Source organism: Callorhinus ursinus, unplaced genomic scaffold (assembly GCF_003265705.2).
Source record: "Callorhinus ursinus isolate GAN/ISIS: 27379988/994484 unplaced genomic scaffold, GSC_fseal_2.0 scaffold42, whole genome shotgun sequence".
Classification (NCBI taxonomy): Eukaryota; Metazoa; Chordata; class Mammalia; order Carnivora; family Otariidae; genus Callorhinus; species Callorhinus ursinus.
In genome coordinates, this window is record NW_027397104.1 from 4,833,341 (window position 1) to 4,842,265 (window position 8,925).

The 8,925-nt window shown below is 40.0% G+C and overlaps 2 long non-coding RNA genes across 3 annotated transcripts; one reads left to right on the plus strand and one right to left on the minus strand.

Moving 5' to 3' along the window:
• Positions 1–671: 671 nt before the first annotated feature.
• Positions 672–4,889, minus strand: LOC141370661 (uncharacterized). Of its 2 annotated transcripts, none has more exons than XR_012374911.1 (3): positions 4,509–4,889; positions 2,775–2,869; positions 672–804 (listed from the first exon to the last, which is right to left on the minus strand). It is a non-coding gene; the product is annotated as an uncharacterized lncRNA (long non-coding RNA). The 2 variants fall into 2 exon arrangements; XR_012374912.1 differs by lacking the exon at positions 4,509–4,889 and adding an exon at positions 3,358–3,580.
• On the plus strand, positions 3,697–8,224 carry LOC112809515 (uncharacterized). The gene is made up of 5 exons (XR_003204608.2): positions 3,697–3,896; positions 4,025–4,114; positions 5,203–5,748; positions 7,086–7,219; positions 8,055–8,224. It is a non-coding gene; the product is annotated as an uncharacterized lncRNA (long non-coding RNA).
• Positions 8,225–8,925: the final 701 nt, after the last annotated feature.

Genomic DNA, 8,925 nt, shown 5'->3' on the forward strand with positions numbered 1-8,925 from the left:
TTTTTCACTTTTCACATTCTAAACAATTCTCCCAGCTATTTTAATTTACTGATTTTTAACTCATTAATTAATAGGGCTCGTTTCGTTACAAAATTATTATCTCGTATGAGGATAGCCCTTTCTAAGCAGACACAATTCATATTTTAATATCATATATATTCTCAGCTGAAATTTTTGTTCTGAGTATTTTATTCTCATTGATCCTTGAGTGATGCGTAAAAGAATAGTACCCAGCCAGCCATATGAGTTAATGAACCCTGACAGTTAATAGAGCACAAGTGCCAGAGCCGCTTTAATAACCTTCACATCTGTATCTTAAATAGATAAAGAAGACAATTCTAAGACATTGAAAGGGCAAGCGGTAATCAATCGCATGTAACCATTCAACTCAAAGCTAATTTATTTTTATTTGTTCATAAATTTCTATAACTTCTTCCATTCCCAAAGTCTCTTTAGTATCCTTCTTATCACTTGTAATAAAGATTCTGATTCCATTTGGAACATTTGACTGCTGGCAGATTTCCAGTCCCAACATTCCCCTTTCCTCTTCTGTCTGTCTGGGCAATCTGACAGAAAGACAGTGTGCCCTCCTAGGACACCAGTAGGAATTCCACCCCAAACCCATCCCACAAAGTCACCCCAGCTGTGTCCCCAGCCACGGGAACACCCCAAGCCAGTTGCCTCTCCTTTGTCTCTCAAACCATATTTGGACATGCTTGGGAGAGAATTTTTTCTTCTCCTCTTGGTGCGTGTGTGACATTATCAATCTCAACATCCAAGCCAGTTATGAGATCCATCCTGCCTCTGTGGGGTGAGTACAACACACTCAGTTTGCTTTCTCTAGTAATAACCTAGGTACAGTTCTGACCAATCAATTGATATTGCTGATTACTAAATGTCAATCATCATTTTTCCAAGCACTTGGGCTACTTTGCTTTTTTGAAATTTTTCTTTTCTCTCATTTCATTGCTTAATATGAGCAAGTTTTTAAGTTCTTCTTTCCAGAAGGAGAAAAGGTCTGAGGAACCATCTAGATATTTCTGCTGTACAAGGGAGTGGTAATAACAAAAATAATGGAAAAGAGACATGAATGAGGAGAGAAAATGAGGATTTAAAGTAGCCTCTATACACACTCCTGGATGTGCAGAGAAATCAGTACATAAGACGAACTGACATAATTATGGAGAATTATTAGTGGTTTAAAAAAAGAAGAAAATATTGATAACAATGTGTATTTTACAGAGCCTTTATGCAAAGAAGGGAACAATAAGAGGGAACAAAAATAGTTTACATGTGAAATGAAGCCTAGGCACATTACTTTAAGCTAGGCTGAAAATAATCTAAAGGAAAAACCTCACTTTTTTCCCTCTTTATTTTGCCTTCTTTTCTTATTTTTTTCCTTCCTTCTTCATTTTCACATGTATGGCCTTTATTACATGAGTGACCTGAGTCCACTTACTGGAAAATGCAACAAAATGGTAAGATTTGCTGTTTTGCTGCAATTTCCCTCAAAACTGCGTCCATACTAAGTGATAAGAAATTTCAAAATTTAGAATTGAACCTTAAAACAGCATTTTATTGTTACTTACCATAACACCCATAAAAAGACAGAAGTTAAGTTCAGATCACCAGACCAATATTCAGAGGCAGAAATCTGAATATAACCAATCTGATTTCATGCAGTCGCTCCTGTTTGAAATCCAATGTTCAAGTATTGGTTCAAGGGTTCTTACATGCATATTTCTAGTCCTCATCTTCCAGTCAGCATCAGCACTGATACGTCAGTCCAGCCAACATCTCTAACACTTTGTACTGCTTTATGGGAACAAGTGGTTTCCCTTGGAGGAATCGTAGATACAACTGTGTAAATATATTAACAGTAATTATGTTAAGTAAAGAGCACCATAACTTAGCCCGTTACTTTTCCTGGTGCCACTATTTGACATCAATCAATTTTTAAAAAATATTGTATTTATTTATTTATTTGAGAGAGAGAGAGAAAGCAAGCATGAGTGGGGGGAGGGGCAGAAGGAGAGAGAGAAGCAGGCTCCCCGCTGAGCAGGACCCCAGGATCATGACCTGAGCCAAAGGCAGATGCTTAACCGACTGAGCCACCCAGGCGCCCCCACATCACTCAATTTTTAATTGGGATAGGAGAAAGTCTCCTTTTCCTTCTCTTTCTACTTTTCTTCCTCTAAATCTGTTTCCGTTAGTTTCTAAGGAACTAAAGTAGTGCTGTCTATGCACATTAGACTCATAAAGTTTAAGTAAAACAGCATTTCTGAAATCTTTGGTATTTTCCTAAAAGTTCAAGGAGAGTGGTTTGTTATAACATTATGTCAGGCATTGTCTTCATATGCTTGAATCTTCACATACCGTAAAGATGAGATATCTCTATATGGATACATACATATGAATTCTAAAAATATTATATGTTTACTTTTAGAAACATGTCTTGGTATGTTGAAATATTTTATGAAATGAAGTTGTAAAGTTGTCCAGTGGTTCCCACAGGAAAGAATAATTTTTACTGTTGAAAAATTATTTTCAAGACTTGCTTTCTTTTTTAGAACAAAGGCAAGATTCAGGGAGAGAAGAGAATTGTATTTTCAAACTGCCACTCAGATATTAGTTTGAGAATTCTTGACTCTGGAAAATAAATTGGCATGTGGGAAGTTCAAGAAAAATAGTTTTGTTAAATAGTCACCTGCTCTGCTTTAGAAAATGTTTGAGCCTTACCCTGGGGATTTGAAAAATAATTTTACCAGTCTTACCTTGGGAACCCTCATTAACTTTCCTCCTTGCTACGAGGCACAACGGGATTTGTCACACATATACTCTCGATTGCAACGGAAAAAATAGTACATCTCTGGAAGGGTGGGTAAGATATTTTGGGGTTATTACAATGTTCAAACTCTCATTGTATGTTCTAATTTCTAGGAATTGAGCTAAAGAATATAGTAAAGGGAAGAAAACTAACATGTAATATAAACATCATAGTGTTTCTCAAATCAAAAAGTATTTTTCACTCAAATCACTTGAAATTTAGAATATTGTCTAAATTTGAAGAATTTCTCTAAATATTGTCTAAATATGAAGCTGTGACATGAAGAAATGAAGCCTCTAAAATTTCACATATGCTACTTAAAATCTACATAAATGTCTCCTTGTTAGAATAAAGACAGGAAGAGATAAATATAAAAGAATGGATTGTGAATATGATGGGATTTTTAATAATAAAATCTTTTAAAATTTTCTATTTTTCTATATAGTAGTGTTTGTACAATAGCATAGTAGTCTTTGTAAAAATAAGGTTCTTAGGTTACTATAATTATACAAATGAAAAAAAATAGGTACTCATTTCATTTTGGTGACTGAGGAAGCTGTATTATTTACTGAGGAGTTGTTCCCTGAAGTGACATGCATGAGGGTCGAAAGGTGTAGGCTATTTCTGACCAGGAGGATAGTGTTTTCCTTAAGCCAAACATTCACGCATGTCGAAATACAGATGTTGTTAAGCATGTGATGAAAAGTGAGTGAGAGCATTTCCTTTCAGAAATTATCTTTTGAAGGCAGTTGGTTTATGTCTATTTAACTTAATCCGGGATGGCAGAATCCTGAGGAGTAACCGACAAGGTAAAGAAAGCTCCAGAACCCTGGGCAATATTCAAATCCCAACAGCCATCTAGAGAAAAGGATGATTGGAAATTGGGACACCCATGATGTCTTAGAGGGTTGGAAAAGAACTGAGGTCAGCCACATATCTGAGCACCATGAATACACCAGCTACAGGATCAGTGCACCCTGCCTTAAAAAGCCAGCTGCAATGAAACACTTTCAAATGGAGAAGCATCTGGATGTTGAGGATATCAGAGAAGCCTCCTGCTGGTCTGGAAGTAAGTTTTGGGGCACCGTTTCTTGGGCAGGGATGGGAGTGGCTTGAGATACACTTTCAAGGAGGAGGGAGTACAGAAGACCCAAGTCACTGAGTGGAGAAAGGCTAAGGTTATCATTTTCCTTCCAGAGGAGATCAGCTATGCCTGAAGAAACAGAACCTACAAATAACCGAGGTACTCCTTGGTAGGAGCCTCACATCCACCAGAGTTTTCGTGAGGTAACTTTGCCATGCATTCACTATCCACCTGAGTGATGGTTGCTGCCTTTTATGTTGGTTTATTTTCTTTCTCACCTTTACTCATCTGTGATGATCTGGAAAGTGGAAAGTAGAATGAAAAATCAGCTAACCTTAAGAAAAGGAAAATGCAGCCTGGAAAGTTATTGCCCAAAGTGAGATTAGAATTTCTTAACTTTCAAAAGACTGGACTGGAGCAAACATGGGTATCAACAGAAAGTCTCTTCAATAAGAGCCAGTATGATAAAACCTGAAATTGTGTATCACGGGGAATAAATTATAGGTAGCTAGGTAGATAGGATATATACCTTATTCTGGTTTTGGATTATATCAAGATCCTGAGGCTATTTTCTCAGAGGGGGGAAAAATGTCTTACCTGACGAGTCTCTCTATTACATGGGGAATGTGATGGAAGAGGAGAATGGCAGAAGAAAGGCATTGATTTGGGGAGTGTGTGAAGCTAGGGTGCCAGGGGCATTTGCTGGAAGCAGAAAAGATTGAGTAGTTAACTGTCAGAGGCAAAAATAACTGCCAGCCTGGAGCTGAAAGGTGCTGGGAGGGGGCTAGAATGGAGCACACAGAAGGGCTCCATAGGCAAATGCTGCTCTCATGGAGAAGCCCTTCTATTTCTGACCCAGTCTGAAGGAGTGGTCTGGCCCACAGGGCTCTCTGCTTTCAGTTCCTAGCAGTGATGGTCAGGAATAAAGAAGGTTAGAACAAAAGAAGAAAACCCTGCCAATGCCAAGCTTTCACCAAAGCCGAGGTATGCATGTGCAAGTTTCTAGCATGATGCCTAATAATTTGCAAATATTCAATATCTGTGTGTGTGTTAAAACATAAAAATGTTTTAAAAGATTTTATTTGAGGAAGAGAGAGAGAGCATGAGCAGGAGGAGTGGCAGTGGGAGAGGAAGAAGCAGACTCCCCACGGAGCAGGGAGCCCAACGAGGGGCTCAATCCCAGGACCCTGAGATCATGACCTGACCCAAAGGCAGATGCTTGACCGACAGCCACGCAGGTGCCCCAAAACATAAAATTTAATTTGTCCTCCATTTTTTTTTTTCTTCTCAGCTAACCGGTCTACAAGATGACTGCCATGCTGTAGCTGCTGGAGGTAGCCTGATCAAAAACACCGTCAGTGTGGAGATGATTGATTGATTCTTCTTTGTATCTCCTGTAATACCCACATCTTTGCTCTAGCCAACCATTAAAGAGAGCATGGTTGTATTATAGGTATTAAACAGCATGTATTATATACAGGTCCAAATGGTAAAGAGCAAGTAGATGAGTTAGAGGGAGGATATAATACATAAGGAAAGAGGTTCTTGGTGTCCGGAGGGGGGCCTTTTCCTCCCAGCTGCTTACTTGAGTGGTCTGCAGGCATGTCTTCAGCCCCCAAATGAGGCCTATGTGGAAAAGGATGACATCGAGCAAAGGGCATAGGTGGAAACTCCCTCCCCCTGCAGCACATCATGTGCTACTCTCAGCTCAGAGGTTTAAAGAGAGCAAGAAGATTTACTTCAGATGGCTGGCGTCCCTGTCACCATCCCCAGACCCGTTTCTGAGAGAGGGGTGTGCAGGAGAGAGAAGAGGAGGTGGTGGTCATTCTGAAGCAAGGTAAGGGCTGGAGGATTATGAGGACAGCTTTGAACTGGGCTCAGCAAACTCCCTGCTTCCAAGAGACGTGCTACCATGTCGTGAGGGGCCGAGTAAAAATCTCAGCTTGTTCTCTGGTTTCCTAGGATACTGGAGTTTCATGTGCATTACTAAGGATAGTGGAGTTTAACCTAAGAAAGAAACATTTTCGGGAACTTAATCAAGGTTATCTTGAAGCAGAGTTTCGCTATTTCCTATTCTTCACTAGTACCGTGAGTGCAAAAGGGGCATGCTAATAAGTGGAAGAGATATATATATATATTATATATAAAATAAATGAGCTGGAGAGAGAAGGATACTAGAATGCTTGACAAAGGGAGTCAGAAGGCCTGTGGATCACATGAGGGTCAGGGGATAAGAAAATATGGGTGGGATTTGAAACGGGACCCTGGGTAGGTCAGTTCTTCAGATAAATCGGGGTGTGGAAAGGATGCGGAGATAAACACAGGGTGACGTGTCACTCAGGAATTAAAGGTAGAGCCCCCTTTGCTTCCCAAACACTTTCAGCTGGGCCACTTCCTACACATACAACAGCTATGGGGCTTGCGGCAAGTCACTCTGGTTGCTGCTTAGGTCAAATACTGAAAAATAGTCTACCAAAAAAAAAAAAAGTGTAGCATGAAGATCAAACTTAAAGGGTAAAATAAAATAGAAAAACTTGATACATAGTATATATGAACTCACCACTTTTGCAGTCATTGTACTAGAAGCTGAGGATCATCTGCAATTTAACCTAAAACTTTCTTCTAGGTGTGTGTATCAGCTGAGGCTTTTCCACATTTGTTCTCTGGGTCCTGGCTTGAGACAGTAGTTTCTACTCTCACTATTCCAGGGGCCCCAGGACATAAGTAAATAATAAGGGAAGAGATATTAACTTAACAAGGGATTAGAATAGTGATGTTCATATACAGATGCCCGGGAATCATCACTCTGTCAGGAAAGGAACAGAAGAATAGCAGAAACCACTAAGATAACTCATGATCAGACAGAGGAGAAAGAAGGTTCGGAGGACGAAGCAGAGAGAAAAGAAGGGGTGGGAGGTAACTCGAGGAGAGAGGAGTACAGACACCTTGGGGGGAGAGGTAAGGTTCTAAGGACAGAGCTGAGCTGGAACAGAGGACGATGGTCAGGCCCTCACCACCTCCTGACGGAAGTGTCCTGGGTCTAGTGTGCTGAGCTGAGACGGGCTGGTCTCTGCTAATAACTTCATAGGAGAAAAGAAAGAGAGCATTCCGTCCAAACGGCATTCCTCTGGGTGAGAAAATCGAAGTAAAAGATGTGTTTTTCTCTCTCCTCAGATAATACATAACATAGGAAATTAAATGGTAGTGAATGAATAATGCTAAAGGCTAGAAAAATTTGTAGAGAAGTGGAGAGAAGCTCCAGAGCTGAGCCAGCAGCGGAGGAGGTGCCCACCATTGCTGGATAATTTGTAAGTTCTTCCTAAGTGGGAAATCTAAGCCTATCTAGAAATCTGCCTTCAACCCAGGCTGTGGCTCCCGCCACTGATGAGAATGCTTATTCCAGCTCAGAGATTTTCCCACAAAAGTTTGGAGGCACTGGCTTCCATACAGATTTTCAGATCCAGGGGAAAAAAATGAAATTAGGGGCTTTAGAAATTTATAGCTGCTCAAGGCAATTATTTCTGAGAATATTTGGGTCTAAATATTAAGATCTCAGAATTAAAGCAGTCTCTGAGGATTTCTAAGAGATTGATCACTTAGATGTTTGCCTGTTTTATACATGCTTTCCATGTTTATATCCTTAGAGCAATTGAGGCTTAGAGACCAGAATGTAGCTGGAACCCAAGAGTGTGGAAAAGGCAGCGTTGGGTTACAGACTTGCAAAGGCTTGAAGGATCCTTTATCTTATGGTGTCTGCATTTGCCCTCAAATATGAGAGAGCCCTTGCTATCAAAAGAAGCAGAAGGAGCTTAGATTTGATATTTCCAAGTAGTATCTTTGGTGGCCTGGAGCCAGGAGGAAAGATGTATCTTGCCTTCCTTGGGAACAAGGCCATAATGTCCTCAAATGGGAAAAGGACAACCAAGCTGCCTCAGGGTGGGCCGGTCACAGAGTATCCTGGGGCCTAGTTAGGCTCAGGATTTGGGCTTGTAACAGGCTATCTCTGAGACAGTTGGAATAAGGGGAAATTTACCCATCTTTAACAATGAAAATTCCGTTACTCCCTTCTGCAGTGTTAGAGTGCTGCTATTAACCAATTTGCTCTCAAGTTGGTTTTCTTAGTAACATGTTTTATCTTTGCAGATTTTGGAAGCAGGCCTGAGAATGGGAATCTGATTATTCAGCAAAAATCCTAATCTATAAAGAGGGTTTCTTACCTTAGACTCACTGAGGTATATATCCTGACATTGTAAGGGTTCAGAAGACCAGAACACAAGCCCAGTGTTCAGGTCAAGCGAACAAGAGCCTTGGAATCAGACACACTTGAATAAAAATTGAAATTCTTTTACTTATTTGTTGGGTCATATGATTTTCTTGCTTTCCCAAACCTCAGCGTTCTCATTTGCAAAATGGGGATAATAATAGATACAAGTATTTATAAAATGTATTACATATGTACCTCAAACACTCGGTACAGTTTACTGCATACAGTACATTTTTCAAAACCGTAGTTATTATTTTATTATTAGTCCTAATATGCTCTCCTGAGTATTGTTTCCATAAATAGTTATTATATGTCATAATTCTTTGATAATGTAAAATGATATTGTAGGTGGCAAACAAGAATGGCAGGATATCTGGGAATAATGTCAGATGAAACCTCACTGAAGAATCTGGTAATGATGGACTTGAGGAGCTGGACTAAAGCCTGAAGGCTCTCTGCATGACTGCAGAATCCTGTTGTTTTGGAGAGTAGATGCAGGAACAGAGGAACTTACAAGTAGTCAAATTTTAGTGCCCTGTAAAGGAATTCAACAGAATTTGTGATGTGGATGAGTAGCAGATGACGAGCTCCGTGTCAGTAAGTGTTCACATACGTGCTGAATGGCCTCATGAGGATATTCCTGAACTGAGTAGATGTTAGATACTGATTTTTAAGGCGCGCCTGAGTGGCTTAGTTGGTTAAATGTCTACTTTTGATTTCAGTTCAGGTCATGATTTCAGGGTCCTCAGG